The 12,207-nt window shown below is 38.5% G+C and overlaps 1 long non-coding RNA gene across 1 annotated transcript in view; it reads left to right on the top strand.

Annotated features, from left to right (window-relative positions):
• The window catches only part of LOC106504649, a 53,804-nt gene extending 43,479 nt beyond the window's left edge, over positions 1–10,325 (top strand). Inside the window, exons 3-5 of the long non-coding RNA XR_001298287.2 lie at positions 4,334–4,513; positions 6,152–6,273; positions 9,722–10,325. This is a non-coding gene — a long non-coding RNA (uncharacterized LOC106504649). The remainder of the gene's footprint in view (positions 1–4,333; positions 4,514–6,151; positions 6,274–9,721) is intronic.

Genomic DNA, 12,207 nt, shown 5'->3' on the forward strand with positions numbered 1-12,207 from the left:
TGCTCTTAGTGAAAAGCAAAATCCTTTTAATACACTGTGTGAACAAGGGCACAGGGAAATGGCCTTTCTCATTCCCTGTTGGTAAGAACACAAGTCAGCACAACCCTCTGGAAGACAATTTCACATCTATCCAAACTGTAAGTAAAGATGTCTTTAGATTTGGTCCTTCCACTTTTAAAAGTTTATTTGGACATTCCCACTGTGGCGCAACAGGATGGATGGTGTCTCTGCAGCACCAGGACCCAAGTTCCATCCTGGCTCAGACAATGGGTTAAGTAAGGATCCAGTGTTAGGTCACAGCTGCAGCTTGGATCTGATCCCTGGCCCAAGAAATCCATATGCCACAGTGTGGCCAAAAAAGAAAAAATAAAAGTTTTATTTGATAAACACATGCTGTAAGTATACAATTACAAAGATTTTTAGAGCTGCATCTATGTGACAGCAAGCCAGAGTCATTAAAAGGAATGCAGAGAGTTCCCATTTTGACTCAGTTGGTTACAAAAATGACCATGAGGATGCAGTTTTGATCCCTGGCCTCACTCAGTGGGTTAAGGATCCAGTGTTGCTATGAGCTGTGGTAGTAGGTCACAGACACAGCTCTGATCCCATGTTGCTGTGGCTGTGGTGCAGGCCAGCAGTTGTAGCTCCGATTCAACACCTAGCCTGGGAAATCTATATGCCATAAGCGTGGCCCTAAAAAGGAACGCAGCATATTTATGTCACATCCATGAGAAATTTCAATGATCATTTCTGATAAAGAGCAAAGTATGCTACAAAAGCAAACGGAAAAAAAAAATACCTTCAAGAAAGAGAAGCCTAAGTATTGGTGATCACTTTTAAATGTTTGACATTTGGCGCTGCTTGAATTTTGCACCATGTCATGCATCTCCTTCTCAAGAAAATTGTGTTAAAAAAATAATAATCTCGTGAGGAGTCCAAAAAAGTGAAGGGGAGGTAGTGACATGGTGGCTGTGAGTGAGGACAATGATTCATCGTGTTGCCTGGGAGAATACAGGACACTAAATTAACGTGGGGCCAACGCTATTGTTTTTGTTGTGGTCACGGTCGCTCTTTGAATGCAGATAGTTAAGAAACACTCTGAGGATCTGACTGTTCACCAGTGGGCTGGAACGGAGTGTGGGAGATGGGTCTTGATACACAGTGAGGGCAGGGGGACAAGTCCTTGAGAAGGACCAAGGGATAACATTCAGGTGAACAGAAGAGCCCCCTGTGAAAAGAGCAGGGATGCCTCCATCTTCATAAGTAGAAGGAAGAAAGGTGTTAGACTGTGTGTCTGAATGTGACAAAACACAACAGGGATGGAAGAATTGACCTGGTGGGGCAGGTGCCCTCCCCAGTTTTAACAAGCAGAATTCTGCATCATGGATACAAACACAGCTATGCCATTCTATTTCTAGGTGAGTCAAGAAGAGCTTCTGATACCCTGCATGGAATGAGCCCATGAATTAGAAAACTAAATTACCTTCTGAGAGCCAGACTTGCCAGAGGAGGTGGGGTAATGAGGAAGATGCCGGGTAGAAAATTCATCTCAGATAATAGGAGGGAATCAAGTAGGTGTATCAGAGAGGGTTGAGTGTTGTTCTGAGTCTTGTGGTTACTTAGAGTGAAATCAGTTACACTTTTTCTGTATTCAGCTATTGGGTTGCAGGTACCATGCATGTAGGTAGTTGGGTTAATTGAGTTTAGGGTGTTGGTAATTTTTACAAGAGAGTCCAGGGGTAAGAAAGTAGATGGATCTGTTCAAAGGAGTGAGTGTGATAATTCACCTGCAAACAAAACCTCAACCAAAAGCTAAGAGATGAGATGATGCAGAGGGCGGAACTAATACAGTGGTAGGAAAAGCAAATTGAAGACCTGTATTAATCAAACAATGGTCACCCAGGGATTAGTAGAGAAAGTGCCCCAGAAAAATAAAATGTTTTTATCCACTTACATGTGGAATTTAAAAAAAGGATACAACTGAATTTATTTGAAGAACAGAAAGAGACTCACAGAATTTGAAAAAACTATGGTTACCAAAGGGGAAAGTTGGGGGAAAGGATGGGATTGGCATATGCACACTGAGGTATATGGAATGACTAGCCAATAGGGACCTGCTATAGAGCACAGGGAGCTATACCCAATATTCTGTGATAATCTATGTGGGAAAAGAATCTGAAAGAGAATGGATGTATGTACATGTACAACTGAATCTCTTTGTTGTACAGCAGAAATTATCATAACCTTGTAAATCAACCATACTTCAATAAAACTTTTTTAAAAGTCGTTATAAAATTTAAAAAAGAAAAGAGAAAGAAAATGCAAGCGCAAGGTGGGATGTTTGAAGTAGAAACTGGTGACAGTGGAGTAGAGGGTGGAACCACAAAAGTAAGAGGCTGGTGTGGAAACAAGAAAAAGACTAGAATCAAAGAAAGATCTATGTAGTCCCCATTTTCTAAGAGCTATGACTCATAGGAGATATTGAATGTGATCAGGTATCTTTTTCGCCTCTTCTGAAATGGGTGCCTTTTTTTTTTTATTGGCCATACAAATATGTTCAATTGTGTGTGTCTAATATTATATTCATTTCATGGAATGAAACTGCATGAAAATAGTGTCATTTACTTAATAGTCTGTTTTATGCAATATGTTAGGTTTTTATTTTGAAACTTAACTTATACAATCACTAAAATGACGGCTCTATGCATTCAGAATGCTATTAATTGGACGGCTCTATGCATTCAAAATGCTATTAATTCTTTCCTATACTTTTAGCTACATGTTCTGGCATGGACATGTTAACTCTGTTCCTTGTAATTTGTAATGTCATCTGTTTCTGTTTAGAATTTTATGTGGAAATAATTTTTCAATATATGTATTTTTTCATTTCATTTTCTATTTCTTGGTATACTTTTAGAAGTTGTTATCTTTCACAAAATCGCAAAATGTCATGGAACATTTTAAAATGCATTAAAGTTGAAGAGTACACAGTCTTATAACTTTAGTCTCTTATTTATATGCTGTTCTAGTCCTCCTTTCTCATGAAAAATTAGAATTTCATGATGGCAGTTTGCAGAAATTTAACTTTCCAGTTTTTTCCCAAAGAATCACTTCTTATGATTCCTTTGCAGTTTGCTCTATTTTCTTGTTGTTGTTTTTTTTTTTTTTTTGTCTTTTTTTTTTGTCATTTCTTGGGCCGCTCCCGCGGCATATGGAGGTTCCCAGGCTAGGGGTCTAATCGGAGCTGCAGCTGCCAGCCTACGCCAGAGCCACAGCGGCGCAGGATCCGAGCCGCATCTGCGGCCTACACCACAGCTCACGGCAACGCCGGAACCTTGACCCACTGAGCAAGGGCAGGGACCGAACCCGCAACCTCATGGTTCCTAGTCGGATTCGTTAACCACTGCGCCACGACGGGAACTCCCGTCTTGTTGTTTTTGTTTTAATTCATTTACAATAACTTCTCCTTTACTTTTTCCTTTTTGTCTCCTTTCAGCGTTGGGGGAAGATAGAGAGAGGTTGTGCTTTCTAGGTTTTATTGTGGACTGTTCTAAATTGCAGGCTTAGTTCCTTTTTGTTTTATTGCTTATTCATATAATCATATCTAAGTTTGGCTTTGAGTCAATGATACCACTTTTGTAGTGTAAGGTTCTCATTTTTGTTATTTTTCCAAAGATTTATATAAGTTTATAATTAAAAATATTAATGACATTTTTTTAATCTCAAAAGTTGAGTTAATGAGAGTTCAAATTCTGTTCACTACTTTTGCTTTAAAAGCTGTTTACTTTTTGAATTTTGTCTTCATAGTATCAGAGTTTTAGTTTTATGTGTGTGTTAAAAGAATTGACTTAGAAAGTTTATATGAAGGAAAGCCTGAGAGTTGTTGTACCTACTTTGATATCCTGGCACTGAAATATTTCACCATTATCTCAGCTCATAAATAGTCTACAACCAATTGTTTATCATCTTTAACCAGCAGTTTACATTTTCTTTGAATTTTGTTTTATCATTCTGGGGGCCTTTATATGTTGTTGGCTTTTTTAAAAAATTTACTCAAAAATAAAACCTTTGTGCAGTGGTAATATAATGCTTTGGCAGAAAGAACAAAGGATAGAAAAATACTATTATTATTGAGGCAGACATTATCTCACTAATGGGATTTGAAGTATACGTGATATGGCAATAATTGTTATGCATATGTGCTGATGTTCTGTGAACAAACTAATACCTCTAGAATCTGTATAATGCTTTGAATTTTCTAATTGATACTTGACAAGTGCCAATTTTATGGCTGAGATTCCTAAACCAATCATGACATGATTTGCTTTTGCAGGTCTATAATTACAGAACCAAGCCATGAGAACATGGTTTACTGTAACCCTAAGAATTAGACAATACAAAGAATGACTCAACTTCAGTCTACCTTCTTAGGAAGCTGCAGGACAAACCACAAAGCCTGAAATACAGAAAGGTTCCCTGTTTACCTGATGACCCTGGTTAAATGAACACTCAGGTACTGATTTAAGAAAATTAAATCTAAAGAATCAGAAATAACGGAAGAATAGCAAATTTATACATGACACATGTGTTTCTTGTTAAGAAATAATTAAAAGCATTACTGATAAATAACCAAGTTGGATTATTCCAAAAATGTCACATGTAATCTTAAATGTTAAATGTTAATGTTACACTACAGACTGAAAATGCAACTCAGATGGGCATCCTGTGATAATCTTTGATAAATTCTCTAATCTTCATACAACTTTTTTCCCCAGGAGGAGATTACTTTCTATTCAGGTCCTGTCATTAAAGATGTTTTTATTTTCAAATAAAATAATATCTTTTTGTGTTTTGTTGTTAGTTCAAATATATTTCCTTCATATAAAAAAATCCATTTCTTGTTTATTTGTCCAGAGCCATGCACAACCATGAGTGCCTTTGAAAATTGCTTTAGCATGTACATATGCAATTTTCCTCAGGGTGATAGTCTGTGTCCTGGTCTAATGAAATCACAAAACAAGCTAACTCCAATTCCTTTAACCATTTTTACTGCTATTTTCTGCTCTCCTTCATCACATCTTCCTTTGCTATTGAACTTTGGTGCATCTCAGAATCCCAACCTCACGCCACTTTCTCCTCATCCATATTTTTTTTATCTAGCCCAGTCCATCCTTCAGGCTCAACTACTGCCCATATATCCATCCTCCTCACAGTGTCTGACCATCTTTCAAAAACAGAAATCATATTATTCAACAACCTGGTGATTTTGTTTATCCACTACCATGTTGCAGGCATGATGACAGAGTGGAGGAAATAAAAATCACATAGAATATTGTTCTCAAAATTAAAGAGTTAGAAGTCCACTGGGCTATAGCTGTCTCCTGCTTCTAGAAGTCCTGATGACTTGCCACTACTGTAAAATATGTCTAGACTATCAGCCTGCACAGGTGATAGCTCACCCTTGCAATGAACACTCTGTTTCCTCTCTCTCTGATTGAAACATGTTGAAATCTGGGAAATCAACCTCTTCTTATAAAGGGGCACCAGTTTTTAGAATGGGAGCATGGGATTCGGAATTGGCCAGTCAATATACTGAATTCCCTGGGCAACAGTCATTCACACAGGGGTGGACGTATGAAGCAGGCCCAGCCAACAGGACAATTCTCTCCTCATGGTCACAGAGGTTGATAGGAAATGACCAGATGACCCAAGGTGAGCCAATGAGAAGGGACCTCAGTACTCTGCCTTTTCCTGTAGACTTGAACTTGGGAGGGAGCATTGCAGTTATCATCTTACATAGTGAAGACAAAAAAAGAGAACCCATCTGTATTAGCTAAGGTTTGAGAGGAGAACAGAACTATAAGCTTATGGAATAAAGGATTTATTACTATGATAAAGCATTACTCAACTATGAAGTCTCCTCAAGGAATCTGCCAAAGGACATTGCCTCAGTGTCGGGTGACAGCCCTGAAATTGACATTTAGGAATTAAAACTGGCATAAAATGGAGGAGAATGAAAGAAGAGTTCATACAGGAACACACACGTACACACAAACAAACAAAAACAAACAAACAAACAAAAAAACTGGAACGCAGGAGGATGCACTGGAGCCTAAAACCATCTCTCACCTCCTTAACCTTGACTTCACAGGTACCCTGCTGAAAGAGCTGATGCATTTCCATGACAATGGGGCTGACATGTGCTTTAACTGGACCCAAAGAGGCTGCAGTGTAGGGAGAGCTCCAGGCACATGGTTGTCCCCCAGCAACAAGGTAAGATATCCATCAGCATCTGCAAGCTACACCATCACTTGGCCTCCTACACTGACTCTCAAAGCTCAATGTCTGCAGGTGCCTTTCCACTGCCCCAGGCTTGCTCACTTTTACCTCAGCAAGTCCTAATCCAGAATCACATAAGGAAAGGCCCTGTCCTTCCATTTGGGCAAAGTTGACACATTACAAACCAACACACTACCTGAAAAAGGAGTCAACACAGGAAATGGGAATCTAAAACACAAGGAGAAGAAAACTTGATCCTGTGAACATCTCCCAAGACCACACAAGCCATGGACTTTTCAGCTCTGAGTCAGTGCACTGTTTTTGTGGGTAGTTTGGACAGTGTTTTCTCTCACTTGCCATCAGGAGATACAAGAAGCTGGCACTAAGAATGCAACCTTACAAATGACAGACACTAAATTCATAATCAAGGGGTAAGGAGGACTCTGAGGCCTCCATGTCAGGGGCATGAGGATATTTGGTTACAGAAGTCAGAAATGGGTAAATTTACACTTGTGCTAGTTTGGTGTTCAGAACTTGTTCTTAGGGAGGCAACAGCATTCCTGATCTGATAAGAAAAACATAGGATAGGGGTGTGATTGTTATTCTTATGGATTTTCTAAGTTTTATAACAACAAGACCAGCTTATGTTGAAATTGGTGCCTCTGAGTATAGACAGGGGAAAAAATTGTGGCTTTACTTTCTTGCCTGAAACCCATTCAGGGTCACTGAGGAATTTGAAAGATTAGAAAGCTGAATTCTCTCCTCCAGACTAAAGTGATTGCCAACAAAAGCAGGGAAGTAGAAACAATAGCAGAAAATATTAAAACTGTGAGAAGTCATTTTCAATAGGCTCCTCCAAAGAAGCTCCTATTTTAAACTATTAGAAAGGAGGGAGATTACCTCACCACAAGGATGTCACACATGTGTGCCTGGGAACAAAAATCAGAGTGGTCACGGCACCCCCCCACCCCCAACCCCAGCCCCAGTCTATGGTCAACGTCAATGTATTAAAAAGCCCCAAGGCAGAAGCAAGGTTTAGAAAACGTGGATGAAGGGGGTTGCAGAGCAAAGAGGCTGGGGGCCTTAGGAGAAAGATACGGGGTCTTGCTCTGATACAAATTCTGGCTCCAGGAAGTCTCTTGTTTTTAGTGCTAGTGTAGCATAAACCAGCCTCTCTACACTGGCACCAATTAAATCTCAAGACAGAGTTTTGGGTGAAGCAGAAAGAGCAGCTTTATTGCTTTGCCAGGCAAAGTAGGCTACATAGCAGGCTAATGCCTCAACACCATGTCTTGCCTTGAGAGGGGATAGCAATGGGTTTTATAGGTTTAGCTCAGAAGATAGGGTTATTGATTTAGGTATCTACATCCTTTCCCCTCCATAGATCATTTCAGAATCCTCAAGTCTGGCATCAGTGGGTCCAGTGATGGTTTCTGGTTGTCTTTGGGGTTGTCATTCCTTGACCTTTTTTTCTGGAAAGAAGATTGCTTATAGGGAAGCGGTGTTAGAGAATGTTCTGATTACAAAAGAAAACACTAGGTGCAATATAACTCTAACTAGAAAGTAACCATTAGTAAAGGACAGGAATTAAGCAAGGAAGAAATCATTTGTGAAAAACCAGTTAGAGTAAATTAGTGGGCCAAGGCAGGACATAACATAGTGGAAACTGTTTTAACCAGTTTTTAGCTCTGTCAGTATTTTCTAATCATTAACTCTTGAGTCAGCCTTTTGAGACTGAGGGGAAGCCTGGGTGGCTAAAGGAAAACTTTTTACTTCAAAACACAAAATTTAGGGGCTTGTATACAGTTTTGCTAGCCCATGGAATTGTCTGGAACACGCGGATTGAAAGCCCAGTTAAATTTTAAGAAAGTTGTGCCATCAGCACTGGAACCCAACAGGTTACAGTAAGAATCCCTCTCAAGCACATCCCATATTCCTCATCCTATCACAACAGGAAGGGGTGGGACACTCTCCATATGCCCATCTCCCATATAACCACTGAGGACAAAAAAAAGCAGGGAGGAGGGGGTAACCACCAGAAGAGCAAAACTAGGGCAACTAATTTAAATATACCAACAAAAGAACTCTTTTTAGCAGCCATGCAAACAAGGCAAAAAAACCCTTGCTATTTTTTGAGATAATATGGGATGGACTCTCGGCCACTGTATTTTATTTCTCACTAGCCCCATCCAATAGAATTTTTATTGCAAAGATATTTATTCTTTATCATTATGTCTTGATAAGTTATTGAAAGGAGTTAAACTTTCTTTTAGTTTGCTGGACCATGAGGATGGAAATGATATTAACCAAAAGCAGAGACTCAGAACTTGATATGTAACAGGGAGGAGCAAGTCTGACTCCACAGTGGATCTGCTTCTTTTGCTTTAACCTTTGCATCCCATTGTTTTTGCTACAAGTTAATCACTATGGTTAAGCTAAAATTCCCTTGTTTAGCTCACAGGAAAACTGACCAGGCCGCCTGTGAAAGGCTGCAGGAAAGACTCCCCTTGGGAGTCTGGCAGGAACCAGGAAATATTTGCAGTCACTTTACTGCCTTATTTCACTTTACCTCCTCACCTCCTCTTCTTTGTTCTATAAAAGAAGCTAGCATCAAAACTCAAGGAAGATGGTTCTTTGGCACACAATTCTACCATCTTCTCTGCCTGCTGGCTTTCCAAATAAAGTCTCCAATTTTTGCCCCAACACTTTTTCTGTTGATTTATTGGCCTGTTGTCCAGTGAGGAATATGAGCTTCAACTTGGTAATATATTATAACTGGGGATAAATAACTTAAGAATGAGTTTTGCTCATATGTTAGGTGGCAAAGGAACAGGCTACAGTAGACCTCAATTGTTTTAAAACTGACAAGACCTTTGTGTCACTGCTGTGGTTCAGGTTTGATCCCTGGCGTGGGAAGTTTTACATGCAAAGGGCTCAGTGAAAAAAAAAAAGATAAAATAAATATGCAATATTCTTATTTCAAAATGTCTGACCATTAAAAGGAAATTGCAATGTGGCGGAAGTGGGTCTGGTTAAAGATAATTGCTGGATTTCCATTTATTACAAAATGACAAAATGCAATTTCTAAAACATTTTACAATTCTTCAAAAATAAATGTAACTATAAGCCCTTTATAATTAATTCATGTACTAAAAGATTGTTGACTAATAGTTAAGCTGAGAAACTTTTTGTAGCCGGAAATAAAAACCTCTCACACTGCACAAAAGTAAATAAAAAATAATTTAAAAAGCTGCCATGACATATACCCCTGCTTCTCCCAGTCAGGTTCCACCCTCAGCTGCAGGAGAACCCCACCCCTATTAGTGGTACATACAGAGCAGTGTGGAGTCAGAAAGGGGCAACTGACCAAACCAACCCAACCAGAATGAATCACAGGTCAAGCATGGGAGTGGCCACAGGAAGCTTTGCCCTCTTTCTCCAGGTTTGAACAGGAAAGGACCTGGGGTCGAAAGCCCTCCCAGGATGACAAGTAGAGAAGTGTGTCTACTGAAGCCTAAACCCAGCAGAGAAGAAGGAGAACTGAGTAAAGCAAATGAGAAACTGAGTCCTGCTGATGAAGAAAGGTCCTGAATTGAGGAGAAACAGAATGCTTACACTTACCTGTCCCTAGATTTTCAGTCACATAAGCTAATTACTCATCTTTCAGTTAAAGGTATTTGAGATTAAATTTGCTTTCACTTTTAACTTCTAGTTGGAAAATAAACCTAACTAAAATTTTCAATTGATTTCTTCTTCCCCAATCCAAAATTTTATACTATAGTCAGACAATGCATAACCCAAGTCTCACATTCTGAAGGCTTGAATCTTGGAGGGCTTCAGACTCAAATGTCCATTCTCCTTTTCTTCCTGGAAAATTATATTTACCTATTAAGTTTCACTTACCTGCTCTCTCCTTTGTAAAATTCTATCCCTCCTCACCAGCATTTCCAATGAATCAATATGTTTACATTATCATATCTAAAGTTGACAACAAAAACAACTTGTTAATTTGTTGTGTGCATCTCTTAGATGTAATAAAAATTGTTTGCCAATTAGTTAGTGAGTTTCTGTTTTTCTACCATTTATTATTTGTTTTGTCCTCCTTTCACGAAATAGGATTTATTTTTTTTCTGTTCTTTGGTAAAATTATTGAAATACCTCTTTTTATTTTTTAATGATTTTTATTTTTTCCATTATAGTTGGTTTACAGTGTTCTGTTGATTTTCTCCTGGAGATCAAGGTGACCCAGTCACACATAAATACATACATTCTTTTTTCTTATATCATTATGCTCCATCATAAATGACTAGATATTGTTCCCAGTGCTATATGGCAGGATCTCATTGCTTATCCATTCCAAAGGCAGTAGTTTTCATCTATTAATCGCAAATTCCCAGACCATCCCACGCCCTCCCCTTCCCCTTTGGCAAATACAAGTCTGTTCTCCAAGTCCATGATATTCTTTTCTGTGGAAATGTTCATTTGTGCCCTATATTAGGTTTCATGATATCATGTATATCATAGGGTATTTGTCTTTCTCTTTCTGACTCTACTTCGCTAAGTTTGAGAGTCTCTAGTTCCATCTGTGTTTCTGCAAATGGCATTAGTTTGTTCTTTTTTATGGCTGAGTAGTATTCCATTTTGGATGTATGTACCACATCTTCTTAATCCATTCATCTGTCAATGGACATTTAGGTTGTTTCCATGTCTTGGCTATTGTGAATAGTGTTGCAATGAACATGTGGGTGCCTGTGTCTTTTTTAAGGAAAGTTTTGTCCATATATATGCCCAAGAATGGGATTGCTGGATCATATGGTAGTTCTATATTTAGTTTTCTGGGGTCCCTCCATACTGTTTTTTCCATAGTGTTTGTACCAATTTACATTCCCACCAACAGTATAGGAGGGTATCCTTTCTCCACACTCTCTCCAGCACTTGTTATTTGTAGACTTGTTAATGATGGCCATTCTGACTGGTGTGAGGTGGTAACTCATGGTAGTTTTGATTTGAGTTTCTCTAATAATCAGTGACATTGAGCATTTTTTCATGTGCTTGTCATCCATCTGTATTAGACAAGATTTAAATAATCTGTAACAAGATATCAGTGGTAGCAGTCACACTGTGGATTCAAAAAATATATATCTGTTTTGTGATGTTATTTTTTTTACGTATATCATTCCTTTTCTGGGCAGGAATGTTATTTCTGAATAATACTATGTTTATTTTTAATCTTGTTGCACAGAACAGAGACTAAATGATATTGGCTCCTAATTACGTTTCAATTTTGTGCACTTTTCTTTGTCAAATCCCTCCAGAATTTTTTCTTTTCTTTTTATTTACTCCCATTTTGGCAAATACTTGAATTGGCTGAAAGTAGTGCTTTTCCAAAGCCCCATAAACAAGAGTACTTTAAAGTTGACAACAATCTATTGTGAAGGTTTAGGTTTTAAATGCCTTACTTTATGTGCTTCAGTGCCATCTGATACCCAAGAGGAAAAGTGACATGACTAACAAAAACAATCATCAAGACTATTTTTAGGTGTTATCCTGGTGGCCAAAACAGAGACATTTATTTTTAAGTTTGGATGTAAGAAAAAAATAGCACATCCTCTGTTTCCCTCAATTCGGGTTCCAGATTGGTGTCTTAATAAGCTATTTTTCATGTGTTTATGGCACAATGCTAACTGTTTTTATTGGGAAGTGGCCTGCTGGCTGAGTGCTCATTCATTGTATTACAGCATTTTCCCTGGGTTGCATCAGAGCAACAAACCAAGAACCTCCACTTCCTCATTAATTCTGGAAAACCTATACCATGGACAACATAACATCCACATTTTTATGTCTTGACAATTGCTGGAAGTGTTTTATTTTAAATTTAAGGATATCCAAATTAAATACACAACAGTGATAATGCTGGAAACTGAAACT

The sequence above is a fragment of the Sus scrofa genome, chromosome 8 (genome assembly GCF_000003025.6).
Source record: "Sus scrofa isolate TJ Tabasco breed Duroc chromosome 8, Sscrofa11.1, whole genome shotgun sequence".
Taxonomy (NCBI): Eukaryota; Metazoa; Chordata; class Mammalia; order Artiodactyla; family Suidae; genus Sus; species Sus scrofa.